General features: G+C 48.6%; 1 pseudogene; it reads right to left on the bottom strand.

The window, feature by feature from the left end:
• Nucleotides 1-11,252: 11,252 nt before the first annotated feature.
• Nucleotides 11,253-19,079, bottom strand: part of LOC124663515 — a 58,916-nt pseudogene continuing 51,089 nt past the window's right edge.

Here is a 19,079-nt window from a genome sequence, read left to right as displayed (position 1 = left end):
GGAGGCGAGCAGGCGAGCAGGAGGACGCGCGAGGACGTCGCGTGCCATCCGCGGTCACGCAAACCTGGCCTAGATTTGGACCGGGTTTGGGTCGTCCCAGACACTGCGACCATCCGAATTTGGGATGCGTCACAGCGATGGGCCGCGTTTTTGTCCGCCGCGACCCATCCGGACACGTGGGATAGGGTCGTCGCGTTGGAGATGGCCTAAGGGTATCTCCAACGGGGCGACGCAAATGGACGCTCGGCGACCGTTTGCGTCCGCTCGGGCCGAAAATACGTCTGGAACACGCTCCAGTGGGGCAACGCATAGTGACCGGGCTGTCCGCAGCGACGCAAACCTGACCAAAATATGCGACTCGGATGCGTCGCTGCGCACGCTGCGTGGACGCGCAAAGTGTCTGCTCGCGTCTGGCGGACGTTTTGATAAGGGGTTGCCCGATCTTCTCAGTAAGCGACGGGTGGTGATGAACACGCGATGGTAGCAGCGGATGGAATCGATGATATGAGGAGGATAAATTGTATGACGCCAACGAAGTCTCTCGATTGATTCATGTCGCCAATGCAACAGCTCTCAACCCTGCAAGATATTCGTAACTCCACACACTTGCACACGTAGCCGCCGACCACGAAGCGGTAGATTGAAATCTTCTAATCCCCAATGGAACAGCAGATCACACAAACTTTCAGTAGCAGTAAAACTCCAGATCGCAACGAATTGGAGAGTTGGGGAACAATAGTTTTGCTTAGCAAACAACTATGAACTAGGGTTTATCTTAAACGTGGTCTAAAGCAGCTAGGGGGGGCATCCAGGGCACTTATATATGCCTCCGGGACGACTTCTGGTCGAAAAGATACAAGAATAACCGACCCAGAATAGATCTGGTCGAGATAGACTCAGACACAGCCGGTCTGGGGGCCGGTCGGCCGGGCCTGGGACCGGGCTGGCCGGTTCAAACCGGGCCTGGGACCGGGTGACAACCGGGCACTGGAATTGTGGCGCAGTAACCCGTCCGGTTGCAGTCAGCGTGGAGCCCGGTTGGCGCCGGGGCGGATCCGGCTGGCCGCCCGGTTGGACCGGGCCAGGGACCGGGCGCGCCGGCGTGGCGGCCGGTCTGACCGGGTGCTGGGCCGGCCTGGACTTCGTCTTCTCCTCTCGCGCATGCCTCCCACTCCTCCCTCGCGCGTCTATGAGATATCTTCATGTCCAGCTCCACGTCCATCTTCACGTCCATCTTCACGTCCAGCTGCTCCTCTCCTCCCCGTGCTATGCTTGTCTCCTCTTGATACCTGATGATACATAAATAACAAGACTTAGGTAGTATAAAGTTCTCATCAATCAAAGTATCGTTTAGGAACAAGTTCACCTATTGTTTAAGTAGCTTCGCACGAGCCCTTGTAATAGGTCCAATCCGAACTTCATTGGACTTGAGCTTCACAGCAGGTTCATCTTCATTTGGTAATGACGGAGGTAGTGGTATAGTAGGGATGTCCTCATCATCTCCCCCCCCCCCTTCAAAAGGCGTCGACCTCGATGCTCCAAGGTCTTGTCCATCATATGGTGTCAAATCAGCGACATTGAAAGAATTACTGACACCAAACTCATCAAGTGGAAGATCTATCGAGTATGCATTATCATTGATCTTGGCAAGCACTTTGTAAGGACCAGCACCACGAGGAAGCTACTTGGACATCCGCAGCTTCGGGAACCTATCCTTGCGAAAATGTACCCAGACCATATCACCAGGCTTGAACAACATCTCTTTGCGCTTCTTGTTCATCCTTGCAGCATTACTCTTGCCTTTCTTCTCTATCAACTCTTTAGTCTTCACATGGATCTTTCGCACAAAATCTTCCCTCTTGGATGCCTCCATATTAACTCTCTCATGTATGGACAAAGGCAACAAGTCAAGTGGAGTAATGGGTTTGAAACCATACACCACCTCAAAAGGACACAACTCCGTGGTAGAATGTACCGCCCTGTTGCAACCAAACTCCACATGCGGCAAACACTCTTCCCACTCCTTCAGGTTCTTCTTGATCATGGATCTCAACAATTGTGACAAAGTTCGATTCACCACCTCAGTTTGACCATCAGTTTTGGGGTGACAAGTAGTACTGAAAAGTAACTTTGTCCCCAGCTTTCCCCAAAGTGTCTTCCAGAAGTAGCTCATGAACTTCACATCACGATCAGAAACAATAGTCTTCGGGACTCCATGTAGTCGAACAATCTCCCTGAAAAACAAGTTAGCAATATGCGACGCATCGTCGCTTTTGTGGCAGACAATAAAGTGTGACATTTTATAAAATCTGTCCACTACCACAAATATAGAATCATGGCCTCTTTTAGTACGCGGCAAACCCAACACAAAATCCATACTTATGTCCTCCCATGGTGTAGTAGGTGCCGGTAAAGGAGTATACAAACCGTGAGGCTTCAGCTTGGACTTGGACTTGTTGCAAGTAATGCATCTCTTCACATACATGTCCACATCCCGCCTCATCTTTGGCCAATAGAAGTGATCAGCGAGCATGAGTAGCATCTTCTCACGCCCAAAGTGACCCATCAAACCTCCAGCATGGGATTCCTGCAATAAGAGCAAACGCACAGACGATTCTGGAACACATAATTTGTTAGCTCTAAACAAGAACCCATCATGTATGTGATATTTTTCCATGCTTTACCAATAGCACACAAGCGATATGGTTCAGCAAAATCATGATCAGTTGCATACAAATCACATAACACCTCTAATCCAGAAATTTTAACATCAAGATGAGTTAATAGCATAGTCTTCCTAGATAGAGCATCAGCAACAATATTATCTTTTCCCTTCTTATGCTTAATAATGTATGGAAAAGACTCAGTGAAATTAACCCACTTAGCAAGACGCCTATGCAAAGTAGATTGGGCTTTCAGATATTTCAAAGCTTCATGATCAGAATGTATGATAAATTCTTTTGGCCACAAGTAATGTTGCCAAACCTCAAGAACTCTAATTAAAGCATACAATTCTTTATCATATATAGGATAGTTCAACTTAGCACCAGAAAGTTTCTGAGAAAAATATGCAATTGGGCGACCCTCTTGCATCAACACACCACCAATTCCAATACCACTAGCATCACATTCAATCTCAAATTGCTTATTGAAATCAGGATGTGCAAGCAACGGTGCAGAAGTTAACAATATTTTAAGTTCATCAAAAGCATGATCTTGGGCGACGCCCCACTCAAATGCAACACCCTTTTTAGTCAATTCATTCAAAGGTGCAGCAATAGTACTAAAATTGGGCACAAAACGTCGATAAAACCCAGCTAGACCATGAAAACTTTTTACTTGACTCACATTCATGGGAGTAGGCCAATTTTGAATAGCTTCAATTTTCAATTTTAGACACATCTACTTCTACTCCATGCTTAGAGACAACATAACCCAAAAATATGACCCTATCTTTGCAAAATGTGCACTTCTCAAGATTACCATAGAGTTGATTATCACGCAACACTTGCAAAACATGTCGAATATGTATAGTATGATCAGATTCATTGCGGCTGTAGATTAATATGTCATCAAAATACACAACCACAAACTTGCCAATAAAAGTACGCAAAACATGGTTCATCAGTCTCATGTAAGTGCTAGGTGCATTAGTTAAACCAAAAGGCATTACTAACCACTCATATAAACCAAAATTTGTTTTAAAGGCTATTGATACGCGTACAGCACGCGTCCGTTGGGAACCCCAAGAGGAAGGTGTGATGCGTACGGCGGCAAGTTTTCCCTCAGAAAGAAACCAAGGTTTATCGAACCAGGAGGAGCCAAGAAGCACGTTGAAGGTTGATGGCGGCGGGATGTAGTGCGGCGCAACACCGGAGATTCAGCGCCAACGTGGAACCTGCACAACACAACCAAAGTACTTTGCCCCAACGAAACAGCGAGGTTGTCAATCTCACCGGCTTGTTGTAACAAAGGATTAGATGTATAGTGTGGATGATGATTGTTTGCAAAAAAACAGTAAAACAAGTATTGCAGTAGATTGTATTCGATCTAAAAGAATGGACCGGGGTCCACAGTTCACTAGAGGTGTCTCTCCCATAAGATAAATAGCATGTTGGGTGAACAAATTACAGTCGGGCAATTGACAAATAGAGAGAGCATGACAATGCACATACATGATATGATGAGTATTGTGAGATTTAATTGGGCATTACGACAAAGTACATAGACCGCTATCCAGCATGCATCTATGCCTAAAAGTCCACCTTCGAGGTTATCATCCGAACCCCTTCCGAGTATTAAGTTGCAAACAACGGACAATTGCATTAAGTATGGTGCGTAATGTAATCAATAACTACATCCTCGGACATAGCATCAATGTTTTATCCCTAGTGGCAACGAGCACATCCACAACCTTAGAACTTTCTCATCCTTGTCCCAGATTTAATGGAGGCATGAACCCACTATCGAGCATAAATACTCCCTCTTGGAGTTAAGACTAAAAACTTGGCCGAGCCTCTACTAATAACGGAGAGCATGCAAGATCATAAACAACACATAGGTAATAGATTGATAATCAACATAACATAGTATTCTCTATCCATCGGATCCCGACAAACACAACATATAGAATTACAGATAGATGATCTTTATCATGTTAGGTAGCTCACAAGATCCGACAATGAAGCACATGAGGAGAAGACGACCATCTAGCTACTGCTATGGACCCATAGTCCAGGGGTGAACTACTCACTCATCACTCCGGAGGCGACCATGGCGGTGAAGAGTCCTCCGGGAGATGATTCCCCTCTCCGGCGAGGTGCCGGAGGCGATCTCCAGAATCCCCCGAGATGGGATTGGCGGCGGCGGCGTCTCAGTAAGGTTTTCCGTATCGTGGCTCTCGTTACTGGGGGTTTCGCGACGAAGGCTTTAAGTAGGCGGAAGGGCAACGCGGGGGGCCACACGAGGGCCCCACACACCAGGGCCGCGCGGCCAAGGGCTGGGCCGCACCTCGTGGCCCCACTTCCTTTCCCCCTCGGTCTTCTGGAAGCTTCGTGCAAAAATAGGACCCTGGGCGTTGATTTCGTCCAATTCCGAGAATATTTCCTTTGTAGGATTTCTGAAACCAAAAACAGCAGAAAACAGCAATCGGCTCTTCGGCATCTCGTTAATAGGTTAGTGCCGGAAAATGCATAAATACGACATATAATGTGTATAACATGTTGATATCATCAATAATGTGGCATGGAACATAAGAAATTATCGATACGTCGGAGACGTATCAGCTGGTTTCCACTCATCCCCTTCTTTCATCCTAATTTGATGATAACCACTACGCAAATCAATTTTAGAGAACATAGCAGCACCACTCAATTCATCTAGCATATCCTCTAAACGGGGAATAGGATGACGATATCGAATAGTAATGTTGTTTATAGCTCTACAATCTACGCACATACGCCATGTACCATCTTTATTAGGAACAAGAATAACAGGAACAACACAAGGACTAAGGCTTATGCGGATATAACCTTTATCAAGTAGCGCTTGTACTTCCTTCTGTATCTCCTTCGTCTCTTCGGGATTCGTTCTATACGGCGCCCTATTGGGCAGCGAAGCTCCGGGGATCAAGTCAATTTGATGCTCAATACCTCGCAATGGTGGAAGTCCTGCGGGTACCTCTTCCGGAAACACGTCGCTGAATTCGTGCAAAACATTAGAAACACCAAGAGGAAGAGGGGTCATGTCGTTAGAAACCAAAACTGTACCCCTATACATGAGCACAAGAGGCATGGCTGTAGGATCCTCACAAAATTCTCTCATATCTTGTTTGGTGGCTAATGAGACTAAGGAGTTCACTCTCTCACTTTTTGTTATATCACTCACGACATTACAATTCTCTTGCCTATCTATAGATGCATCCTCCAAGTTTACTTCAATCTTCTGACGAGACTCATTGACAATTTGTTGTGGTGACATAGGCTGTAAGTTAATTTCCTTGCCCTTGAACTCCAAGTGATATGTATTGGCGCGGCCATTGTGTTGCACACAACGGTCATAGAGCCATGGCCAGCCCAACAACATGTGACAAACCATCATAGGAACCACATCAAAATCAATGGAATCCTTATACGGTCCAATCTCAAAATCAACACGCACCATGTGGCTCACCTTCATCTCACCATTATTGCTCAACCACTGAATATAATATGGATGCGGGTGCGGTAGATACTTCAGTTTCAGCTTGGCACATAACTCTTTGCTTGCTAGATTGCGACAACTCCCGCCATCAATAATGCCCTTGCAAGCTTTATCAGGACCAACTAGTGCCTTTGTTTGGAACAAATTACAGCGCTGTGTAGATGCACTTGACCGCACATTAAGAAGACGCTGCGAGACAACAATAGTTTGAGCTTCAGAAGGGAAAGCATCATAACCAAAACTGTCATAATCATCCTCATCTGGAGCATTTGGATCAACATCATCTCCAGTTTCATACTCATTGTCCTCATTTATGATCATAACTTTGCGGTTCGGACAATCTCGCTTGAAGTGACCCTTGCCACCACATGTATGACAAGCCATATCGTGGTTGCGCGCTGTCGACATGTTATAACTAGTTCCACTTGCTGCAGGAACGGGCTTCTTTGTGTTGGTGACACTAGAGACCGGCTTGCTAGACGAAGTAGAAACATCCGCAGGGTGCGTAGATGGCGCCATGGAGGGTGACGTGCGAGGCGTGTAGCGCCCGGCTCCTGTAGCACGACCCTTCATTTGTAGTTCTTCAACCAACTGTGATTCAGCTTCTCTTGCATGATGTAGCAACTCATTCATAGTGGTGTAATTGTGATGACGCACAATGCCTTTGATGTTAAACCTGAGACCATTCAGAAATCGATGTAGTGTCATCTCAAGAGACTCACGGACACGGGCACGCTGCATAAGCATCTCCATCTCCATGTAGTAAGCATCAACTGTCATTACACCTTGTTTCAATTGGGTCAACTTGTCAAAGACGGAACGCAAGTAATTGGTAGGCACAAAACGAGCTCTCATTGCCGCCTTCATAACACGCCATGTGATAATAGGCAGCTCACCGTCTTATTCTCGAGCACGAACAAGTCCATCCCACCAACGCAATGCATAGCCATCAAATTTAGAGGAAGCAAGCTTGATCTTCCTATCTTCAGTATAGTCAGGATGTAAATGCCATAATCTCTCAATCTTCAGCTCCCATGTGAGATATTCTTCAACATCAGTACCTCCTTCACATCCGGGAATTGAGAACTTGGGCTTGCCCAAACCATCTTCGTGTTGTTGTGGAATACGTTTGGCTCCGACGGGGACAAAACCACGACCATGGAAAGCTTCACCAACGCCACGTCCAAGACCACGACCAACACCACGCCCTTGAGCATTAGCAGCGTCTCCATTGTCACCTTGCACACTGCCATCTTCATCAGGTGGTGGTTGTTGTTGTTCAACCATTGTACGTATCTCACCAACGGCGCTTGTCAAAGTTTGTATAGATGCTTGAAGAGTCGTCATGGATGTTTGAACGGTGTTAACCGCTGTAGTAGCCTCATCGACCTTCAAGTGAACACTCTGAATATTCTTGTCCAACACTTCACTAGCAACACGGAATTCTCGTTGTAGATGATCACGAAGTGCCTCATATTCGACCCAAGTAACTGTAGTATTTGGATCCTTTTTCTGCATCACATCAACATTCTCAGAGGAAGACATGATTAGTAGGTTAGTGCACTAAACAAAAATCTTTGGTGGTACTCTCACAACTCACTCAAAACTGATAAGAAAGGTAAATCTTACCGCTCCAAAGTGAATTAATATTGCTTACCAACTTGGATTGACGGACTAGTGCACGGATGTAGCAAAGCGAATATCAAGGGTATAAGAACAAATCACACGACAAAGCAGGATATATGTGGGGCTGTAGGTGGGCTACCTATTTGCAGCAGTAACAAGCTCTAGCGCTGACCGTAGACAACCAATGATACTCACACAAGGCGATAAAAGTGGCAATGCAACTATATGTAGGAAAGGTTGCAATGCACTCGAGAGACGCAAGCAAAGCTCAACGAGACAGGCACAAGATTGCTCAACTACGGATGCAGTAAAGTAAACTTAGGCCTTCACTTGATTCTTCTAGCACTTCACTTTTCTTTTTCGATTTTTCTTTTTGTATAACACACGCAACTATGTAGCTCTTTTTGCTTCTTTTCTATTTTCCTTTTTTTATATATGACACAACTCCTTGATAACACGGCCAACAAAATATGCAAAGCACAAAAACCCTAATGAGCAGCCTGTCGAGCGGTAAAACTAGTCTCTTATGGGGAAATTCCTAGTCACTTTATATCGAAAGGATGTGTCTATGGTTGGGAACAAGCACACTGTACGCTATGTGGACTCGGAGTAACACAAACTGACACCACTGATAAAGTAAACACAAGACGATTGTGGAGACTCAAACCCTAACAATACTAGATGGAAAAAAAAGAACGCAAAAACAACTACGAAAAGCAACTAAAACTCGAAATTAGTGCAATCTAAGGCTATGGCAAACCCTAACCCTAAATTTTTATGGCTTTTTCTGGATAGGAAACACTCACAACTCAACTATGGGGTGGATTGTGGATGGCTTACCGAGGAAACACTGAAATATGATACCAAGATGATAAGGGGTTGCCCGATCTTCTCAGTAAGCGACGGGTGGTGATGAACACGCGATGGTAGCAGCGGATGGAATCAATGATATGAGGAGGATAAATTGTATGACGCCGACGAAGTCTCTCGATTGATTCCTGTCGCCAATGCAACAGCTCTCAACCCTGATATTCGCAACTCCACACACTTGCGCACGTAGCCGCCGACCACGAAGCGGTAGATTGCAATCTTCTAATCCCCAATGAAACAACAGATCACACAAACTTTCAGTAGCAATAAAACTTCAGATCGCAACGAATTGGAGAGTTGGGGAACAATAGTTTTGCTTAGCAAACAACTATGAACTAGGGTTTATCTTAAACGTGGTCTAAAGCAGCTAGGGGGGCTTCCAGGGCACTTATATAGGCGTCCGGGACGACTTCTGGTCGAAAAGATACAAGAATAACCGACCCAGAATAGATCTGGTCGAGACAGACTCGGACACAGCCGGTCTGGGGGCCGGTCGGCCGGGCCGGGGACCGGGCTGGCCGGTTCAAACCGGGCCAGGGATCGGGTGACAACCGGGCACTGGTATTGTGGCGCAGTAACCCATCTGGTTGCAGTCAGCGTGGAGCCGGTTGGCGCCGGGGCGGATCCGGCTGGCCGCCCGATTGGACCGGGCCAGGGACCGGGCGCGCCGGCGTGGCGGCCGGTCTGACCGGGTGCTGGGCCGGCCTGGACTTCGTCTTCTCCTCTCGCGCATGCCTCCCGCTCCTCCCTCGCGCGTCCATGAGATATCTTCATGTCCAGCTCCATGTCCAGCGCCATGTCCATCTTCACGTCCATCTTCATGTCCAGCTGCTCCTCTCCTCCTCGTGCGATGCTTGTCTCTTCTTGATACCTGATGATACATAAATAACAATACTTAGGTAGTATAAAGTTCTCATCAATCAAAGTATCGTTTAGGAACAAGTTCACCAGTTGTTTAAGTAGCTTCGCACGAGCTCTTGTAATAGGTCCAATCCGAACTTCATTGGACTTGAGCTTCACAGCAGGTTCATCTTCATTTGGTAATGACGGAGGTAGTGGTATAGTAGGGATGTCCTCATCACGTTTCATCGGTCCCGCCTGGCAGTGGCCCAAGCTCGATGCATCTTCTCAGCCGCGTCAGTACTGGCGCTGAGGCGTTGCTTCGGCAGTCCGCGGCCACGTAATGGCGATGCCTCACGTGGCGCGCGGCTGTCGCCTACCTCTGCGCATGAAGTTATGGCAATGCCACGCGTGCCACGGCCTTTTCTACCTCCAGCCTATATTTGCAGGGGCGCGTGCATCTCATCTCCTCCCACACTAAACCCTATCCGATGCACAAACTCCACCGTAGCGCCGCTGCCGCTCAACCTCCACCTTTGCCACCATGAGCAGCGCCGTCCGCGGGCAGGCTGCCGCGTCTCCACCTCCACCTCAGACTCCACCTCCCCCGGCCTCGAGCTTCGACGAGGAGTTCTACGATGACGACAACACCGACGACCTCCGGGACCCGGTCAGGGACGCCAAGTTCCTGGCTGACGCGGAGAAGGAAGCAGAGGAGGAGCAGGCGGTCCACGCGGCGTGCGTCGCCGAGATGGTATAGTTTGTACGTAGTACATTATAGTTTCTACAACTGTAGTTTGTATTGTTTCTATACATTATGCTTTTTAAATATTTTGCAAACAAAAAATGGGCCACCACGTTGGAAGCACACCTAGACGCAAACGGCCGCGTGGTCAAAATATGTTCGCGGGGCGATGCAAACGTCACGACCACTTTTAGGCGTTCGATATACGTCGCCCCGTTGGAGATGCTCTAACTATCTGGTTATCTCTAGCTAGGGATAAGAGCATATCTAGCAGATACGCCAAATTGCAAACCGCAAACACGCGGATGCAGGCCGAGAAAAACGGGATTTGCAGGCCGAAAAAAGCTCGGGCGGAGCAGCCGCATGCGCAACTGCATAATAGCATATTCTGATATGCTATTATGCAGTTTGCGCATGCGGGATCTGCTCCGCGGGGGAGGCAGCAAACCTGTATACTAAACTGCAAATCAATGTTTTTGCACATTTCAACACAAATATTTGACATAGTTCATTTCAAATGCATAATAAAACCGAACAAGTCGGAGTCGGAGGAATCCGACGAATCTTCCATCAAAGACATGGCGGCGGCGCTGAACGGCATCTACACAGGCGGCGGGGCGGATGAGGGAGGAAAAACGCCGGCGAAATACCAAGAAGCTTGCGGGCGGCGGCGACATACCTTGCGACGGCGGCGGCTGCCGATTCGCGGGCAAATCCGGCTGACTGGGTCGCCGACGACCTGCAGCTAGTGGGGAATCGGTGCGGCGCGTCGGTGCCGGTGTTCCTAGGCGACAAGGAGGTCGGACGCGGCCGGGATCTGCGGCGGCGATGCGCGCGAAAGGGGCGAGCTGAAAGTTCTTCGCGCCTGATTTTTCTCTACCAACCCACAACCCACGTCTTGCACGGTCTGCATCCGGCCGTGAAATACATATATGTGGGTTATTATGTAGTTTTGGCAAATATGCCGTATCTACTCTAAGGGTCTGTCTGCAGCTTCCTTCCATCTAGTGTCGAAAATCTGCATCTCAGCGTGCGATCGCCTCCTCACCGCGACCCGGAAAGCCGCGGCCTTGCCTTGGGTGCCGCCGAGCATAGGAAGCCCCCTGTGTAGGACGTACTCGCTGTCGACGACACCGACCTTGAGTGCCCTGTCGTCCTGCGCGCAGTAGCCGAGCTTGTAGTCGAGGCCCCAGGCGTGCACGAGGTCGTTCTGGACCATGCCCCAGGCCCCCAGCTGCAGCGCCACGCCGCGCGGGAGAATACCGGCACCATCATCTCCACCCACCCGGCGCACGGCGGCCCCCTGCTGCTGTCGCACCCTCCTCCTCCTCCCAAGGTCGACGCCGCCTTATAGAATCTTCTGTGCACGTCGCCTTGGACACCGGGCCTCAGCAGTGCACGCGCCGTGATGCCGTGGTGGATCTCGGACCGGCGGTCAAGCGCCGGCTGAGATACCTCGAGCCCTTCTCTCCTGACGACGTCGAGGTATCGGACGGGGTCGAAGGCGTCCACCTCGACGTCCTCGTCCCACACAGGAAGACGTTGTCGTACTCCGCCACCACGTCGGGGTGCAGGAACCGCTTGGCGAACCACCACTTCGTCTGTCCGCGCGCCGTCACGACACGTGCACCACGCGGAGCGACCACTCGAGGTCGTCCCACTGCTCCTCCCCCGCGCCGTCGTAGTGGAAGAGCACCAGCGCGAACCTGTCGGCGGGGAACTTGGACACGAGCTTGTCGACGGCGGCCTTGTTCTTGATACCGACCGGGATCGCGAGGAGGCTCTTCGACGACGGCCTTCCGCCGTGCTGCTTCTCAGGGTCGCCGACCATGGATACCATCTCCAGGTTGGAGGTACCGTGCACGATGCCCCTCGGCAGTGCCTCGCCGCCCGACTGGTGCTTCTTGGGTTCTTTTTCTTCCGTTCGCTGGACTACTCATAGCAGTTTACGCGAGACTGTTCCGGGATCCTCAGGAACTTTGCTCGCTCGTGGTAGTACTATTGGGCATGATGATCCTTGTGATGAAGTGTGGCGGCTGCGCCGGCGAGGAACAGCAGCACGAGAAGAAAGGCGAGCACCAACGGCAGCGAGAAGCGATTCGTCGGCGACATGGAGTGATGCAGTGCCGGCGTACGTGTTCGGTCAGCCGGCCAAGCGATCAATGACGGAATAAAATATGTGTTATGCTACCGTCGCTGGTCACCACGTAGTATATATAGCCCTGTACTTGCACGCAGAGCAACCCGAAACCGGCTTTGGAAGATGCTAAGAAGTCGTTTGGTATCCTCATTTGGGCCTGAAATTCTGGAATTCATTTTGAAATTTCATAGGTGGACTGTTTGGTTGCCACAGAATTGGGCTGTCATTTCATTTAGAAAATCCAGCAAAATGACACCATGGGTAAACACAATTCCAAGCTGAAACCTGTCATTTGCGTTTCTCTATGGAAGCCATTTACAAATTCAATATTAAATTTTGCTATCATTTACAATTCCTGTGACAACCAAACAAGTATCCATTTCTAAAATTACAATGTAAATGAAATGAATACATGTATTTATTTCGAAATGCTACAAACGAAATGAAAGCTTGGCTTCCAAACGACCTCTAAGGAATTACTTGATGATAATACAGTCCGGACGTGCTCGTCGAGCAATCAGAATCAAGGTAGTATCGGAGATGGAAGCAGGAGAGCAAGATGTATTCAGAAAAGAACGAAAATTCAGTAGCGCGTGCGGTCGGAAGAGCAACTCACGCGCGACGTGCGGCTGGCCGTCTGACCAGGATATACTCTCAATGGAACTGCGCGATGCATTGTTAGCTGGATGGAGGGCTGGAGTCGATCTCGTCCCAAAACGAAAGGAAGAATTTGAAACCGAGTCGGAGCGAGTGTATGCTTAAGTCCGTGCACACGGCAGTGACAATATGTTCTCATACGTACTCTCTGTCATGCGGCAAAGTTTGGTGCACAAAATGCACCTTTAAAACTTCTAATGTGCCATGAAATTGTTGACGTGTATAAGTAGATTGTCTTTTCCTTTCCACCAGTTTGGACTTTTGGTTCAAGTGGCTAGTACATGAAGTTTAACATGGTATCAGAGTCCCAGGCCTCGAGTTCAAATCCTGGCTTTCACAATTTATTCTAAAATATCCCCGCAGCCTTCTGCCGTGTGTATCCGGCCTTCCGCTGCCTCTTTGCTTCTCTACACGTGTTGACTTGTCTTCTCGTCTTCCCGTCACACGTGAGAGGGGGTGTTGACATGTATAAGTAGATTGTCTTTCCCTTTCCATCAGTTCGGACTTTTGGTTCAAGTGGCTAGTGCATGAAGCTTAACAGAAATAACATCTATTTACTTCATTCAAATATATGGCCCACGTTTTTATTGTACATCTGTTGACAAACAAATATGGAAGGCATTCATCACAAAACATGGAAAGCTTGGAAAGTACTTAGGAGACAGCCTTCTTATTGTCACCCATCATTTGTTACATCCAAAGTGATAAAACTAGGAGATCGCAGTACAAAAAACAGGAGTATTGTTATCAAAACAAATTCTAGCTAACTTATAAGCCACCTTATTAATTAGCATCCCGGAAGCAATGCTGCATGGTAGTAACATCAATTCTACTGGTAATTTGAAAACACTCTGCTAAAATAGCTGTATATGGGCTCGAGATTTCAGTAACACCATCAACCGTCTGAACAATTTCCAAAGAATCAGATTCAACAGTGTCAGGTGTTGAAATCAAAAATAATCCATGTTGGAGGGCTAAAGCTTCAGCCGATGTTGCATCGGCTATATTATTAAGGGTACAACTAGATCCGGCAGCTATAGCCTCGCCTTTGTGATTTTGGATGATTGCCCCCGCAGCACCTGAACCATTAGATAAACTAGTTGATTCCCCGCGCGTTGTCGTAGGCATTGGAGATGATTTTCTTAAACGCCAAAGCATGAATATGGTATGAATATAATGCTCATTTGTATAACGTTGCTGCCGGCAATTAGTGCAATATATTAAGAGATTCAAGATGTGTGTTGGAGTTATTGATTTAATGGAAAATATTTAGAGTAAGGTCCAATTTAATCAAGAAATATAGATGAAAAAATCTGAGTATGTAAATCTATACAAATCTGAGTCACTTATTTCCGAACTGAGGGAGTACATTTTTATAAGAACGGGTCACTGATCATGGTACCTTAATATTGCTATATGTAAAGAGCTGATTAAGCAATGCAACCACCAGCACTATATGCTAGAAATTATAGCTCTTGGTGGTGTAACACAACGAACATCTTCATATCGTACCATAGCAAATTGAATATATGGTAATTAAGCAGGCCAACGTGGGCATGGATGATTCCAAGAACATCGATGTGGCACATGCAGAAGAGTGGCTTCATGGTATTTTATGAGTACTGAAACTTCAAGGTACGGTGAAGATTCATGTTTAGCACATCCGCTCTGAGGCAAAGTATTGCATGTCCTGCCAGCTGCATGATACGGGGCGACTTTCGATCTTCACCGTATCATGTGCTTCTTCGCCAAGACGGCACGCAAAGGTGAATCCTCTCCTTTATGCGTGCCTACAATAGTCTATGTGGAACGATATACTACTTCATACTCCATCACATCTTGATGATAGGAACTTAACGACAAGTACGGAGGGAAGGAAGGATGGCACGGAGACCCGAGGACGCAAGGCCGATATCACGGAGGCATGGAAAAGAAGAAGGAAGAGGAAGGGCTGGACGCTATAGGCCGGCACTGCCGCTGCACCATGGCCGGCACTGTCGCCCCCCTCCGGCACTGCCGCTGCATCAAGGCCAGCACTGCCGCCCGACGCACCCCGGCACTGCCGGCCTCCCCACACCGGCACTGCCGCCGAGGCCGCGGCCACTTACAATATGAACCCTAGCTGCCACATGTATGGCTATGTGCTTGTATCTTTGTTTCCCCAAAATACCGTCGCCGCCCGGGCCGATCTGATGTCCCTCCCGCCGGAGTAGCTGGCCGGAGATGGAATAGGAGAGGCGCCGGATCTAGGGCTGTAAATAGTAGTCTCAGTAGTTGTAGGATTTGTGTGTCTCGGCGGCCTGCCGGTTTTCAGCGATATGCTGCTCGTCGGCTTCTTGCCGGGAGGTGGGGACTGAATCCTTTGAGCTGGATTCGGGCCTTGCTAGTGGTGGCTCTTCACGCCGCGGCGCTCCGGTGGTCGGAGCCGGAGGCGACGGGGAGGACCACTGCTGGGACCTCCGTCAATAAAGCTCAAGCTTCTGGCCCTGTTTCTCCCTTTTGCTACCATGGTGGGAGGAGAAGGGAGGTGGAGCAGATTGAGTATTTTGCATCAGATTTTGGTGGAGTTTCAGCTGTTCTATGGAGGGTGCTGTGCTCTTCCTTGTCCTCTGATATTTCACCCTCTTTCATCTCTGGCTCCTTGTGGTGGTGGTGAAGAGTGGGTCTGCGGTGCCAGGGACGGAGTCCCGGCCGATGTTCTGGAACCATACCTTAGTTCCTGTACATCAGGACAGGCATTCTTGCGGCTCTCAAAGCCTCTGATGGCGATGGCGTATGCAGTTGAGACGCGTGATGTTTTTTTTTCCTCTTCTTTACTGCAATGGAGTTTGGAGTGGAGGAGCATGGCGGAAGAGAGGCCGTGGTTGGAGACGACGCACTGTGGAAGATTAGCCCCAGATGGACTTCTTTGTATTGTCTTTATTTGCTGGGGTTGTTTGTGCAAATGTGTTAGGACAGCTGTGGTAGTAGTTTCTAGTGGTGTGTGTGCGTGTCATGTACTCTGTATGAGTTGATCTTTATATGCATGTACACTTTCGCAAAAAAAAAAAAATACCCCTCCTTAGTGGTTCCCTATAAGTAGGCGCCCACCCCCACCTTCATTAGGTTAGACATAGCTTTAGTGAGAACTTGGCTTATGCCTCCACCATCCCTTTGGGATTAGGGAAACCCCCTCCTCTCTTAGACACAAATCTATGAGTTGTATCAAGGCACTCCTTATATGATTTATCTTTCGCACTTGTGATTCTACCGCGGTCTCTCACACGTGTGACTCCATAGATCGTATATCGGTCTTTCTCTCGGGGATTCTACCTCGTGTCTCTCCTTGAGGGATTCTATCGTGATAGTGGTTCGGGCTATCGGGAGTAAACCGGAATTGTATCGGGTTGTGTTGCGTGTGTTCGCCGTGTTCTTCGTGTTCGTCTTTCACCCCCTCTTGTTCTTGGTCAATTCGTGAGATCGGGCAACCCACGTGGCCTTAGGCCCCCATCATATGGTATCAGAGCAAAGGTTGCCACGAATTTGACACTCCAATTTCATCAATTTCGCCCAAAAATTTCCCAAAAATTTTGCCAAAAAAAAAATTCTCGAAATTTGATCTGCGAATTTGTTGCGTTTTTTGTGGTTTTGATCCACTGATTTGATGTTGTTGGTGCTGATCTATGTTTCCCCCCACTTTCCCCCACCAATTTCGCCCAATTTGGCTCGAATTTGAGCAATTTCCGTGCTTATTTTTCAAGTTCCTGTTCGTCGGGTAAGAACAGCTCGACCCGCGGCCACCTCGGTTCATCCGCCCGGCCAACCACCTCCGCCTTCCGCTCGTGCCTGGCCCACCGCACCACCACGCCGCCGCACCGCCTGGCCACGCACACCAGCAGCTCACCCCTCGCTGCTCGCAATCACCAGCAGCCGCCGCCGCTCGTCCCGCAAGCCCCAGGCCCGGCCACGCGCGCCCATCTGATACGTCTCAAACGTATCTATAATTTCTTATGTTCCATGCTAGTTTTATGACAATACTCACATGTTTTATATACACTTTATATCATTTTGATGCATTTTCCGGCACTAACCTATTAACAAGATGCCGAAGCGCTAGTTCCTGTTTTCTGCTGTTTTTGGTTTCAGAAATCCTACACAGGAAATATTCTCGGAATTGGACGAAACAAAAGCCCACGGTCTTATTTTCCACAGAGCCTTCCAGAAGTCCGAAGAGGAGACGAAGAGGGGCGACGAGGCGGCCACACCATAGGGGGGCGCGGCCCCACCCCTGGCTGCGCTGCCTTATGGGGTGGGCCCCTCGAGCGTCCCCCGACTCTGCCCCTTCGCCTATATAATCCTTCCATCGCGAAAACCCTAGTATCGAGAGCCACGATACGAGAAAAGTTCCAGAGACGCCGCCGTCAACCTCATCTCTTGAGGTTCTGAAGATCGCCTCCGGCACCCTGCCGGAGAGGGGAATCATCACCGGAGGGCTCTACATCACCATGCCCGCCTCCGGACTGATGCGTGAGTAGTTCATCCTTGGACTATGGGTCCATAGTAGTAGCTAGATGGTTGTCTTCTCCTCTTGTGCTATCATGTTTAGATCTTGTGAGCTGCCTATCATGATCAAGATCATCTATTTGTAATGCTACATGTTGTGTTTGTTGGGATCCGATGAATATGGAATACTATATCAAGTTGATTATTGATCTATCATATATGTGTTGTTTATGATCTTGCATGCTCTCCGTTGCTAGTAGAGGCTCTGGCCAAGTTGATACTTGTGACTCCAAGAGGGAGTATGTATGCTCGATAGTGGGTTCATGTCTCCATTGAATCCGGGGGAGTGACAGCAACCCCTAAGGTTGTGGATGTGTTGTTGCCACTAGGGATAAAACATCAATGCTTTGTCTAAGGATATTTGTATTGTTTACATTACGCACAGTACTTAATGCAATTCTCTGTTGTTTGCAACTTAATACTGGAAGGGGTGCGGATGCTAACCCGAAGGTGAAATTTTTAGGCATAGATGCATGCTGGATATCGGTCTATGTTCTTTGTCGTAATGCCCTAAGTAAAACTCATAGTAGTCATCATGATATGTATGTGCATTGTTATGCCCTCTCTATTTGTCAATTGCCCAACTGTAATTTGTTCACCCGACATATTATTTATCTTATTGGAGAGACACCACTAGTGAACTGTGGACCCCGGTCCATTCTTTTACATCTGAAATACAACCTACCGCAATCACTGTTTTCTGTTGTTCTTTGCAAACAAACATCATTCTCCACACCATACGTTTAATCCTTTGTTTACAGCAAGCCGGTGAGATTGACAACCTCACTGTTAAGTTGGGACAAAGTATTTTGATTGTGTTGTGCAGGTTCCACGTTGGCGCCGGAATCCCTGGTGTTGCGCCGTACTACACTCCTTCACCAACAACCTTCACGTGGCCTTCATCTCCTACTGGTTCGATAACCTTGGTTTCTTACTGAGGGAAAACTTGCTGTTGTACGCATCACACCTTCCTCTTGGGGTTCCCAACGGACGTGTGCTTTATCGTCACAAGCACCATCCTCCGCTCGCCCCTGGCCAATATCGCCCAACTTGCTCGAGCGCGCCCCCACCTGCAGCTCCCCGCCTGCGTTCAGCTGCCGGCAGGCCACGCCCAGCCTCGCCTCACTGCCCCGGCCACCTGCTCGCGGGCCTGCCACACTCCACGCGCAATTTCCGGCCGCAACACACCACAACACTAGCTCGAAATTCCTCCCAGGCCGCGCCCCCACCTCGCTCCAACTTCGCTTGATCTTGGTTTGGCCCGCACACAGACGCCCGGCACTGCCGCTAATAATAGACCGGCACTGCCGTGAGACCCACCCCGGCACTGCCGCTCGTCCCACCACGGCCCTGCCGGCCATGCCCATGTGCTGTTCAAATTTCATCTAGTTTCGACTCAACTTCTTGCCCCAAATCTTGACAACTTTTCGGAGTCCATTTGACTCCAAATTTTAACAA

The sequence above is a fragment of the Lolium rigidum genome, chromosome 6 (assembly GCF_022539505.1).
Source record: "Lolium rigidum isolate FL_2022 chromosome 6, APGP_CSIRO_Lrig_0.1, whole genome shotgun sequence".
NCBI lineage: Eukaryota > Viridiplantae > Streptophyta > Magnoliopsida > Poales > Poaceae > Lolium > Lolium rigidum.
This window is presented reverse-complemented; position numbering and strand designations above follow the sequence as displayed.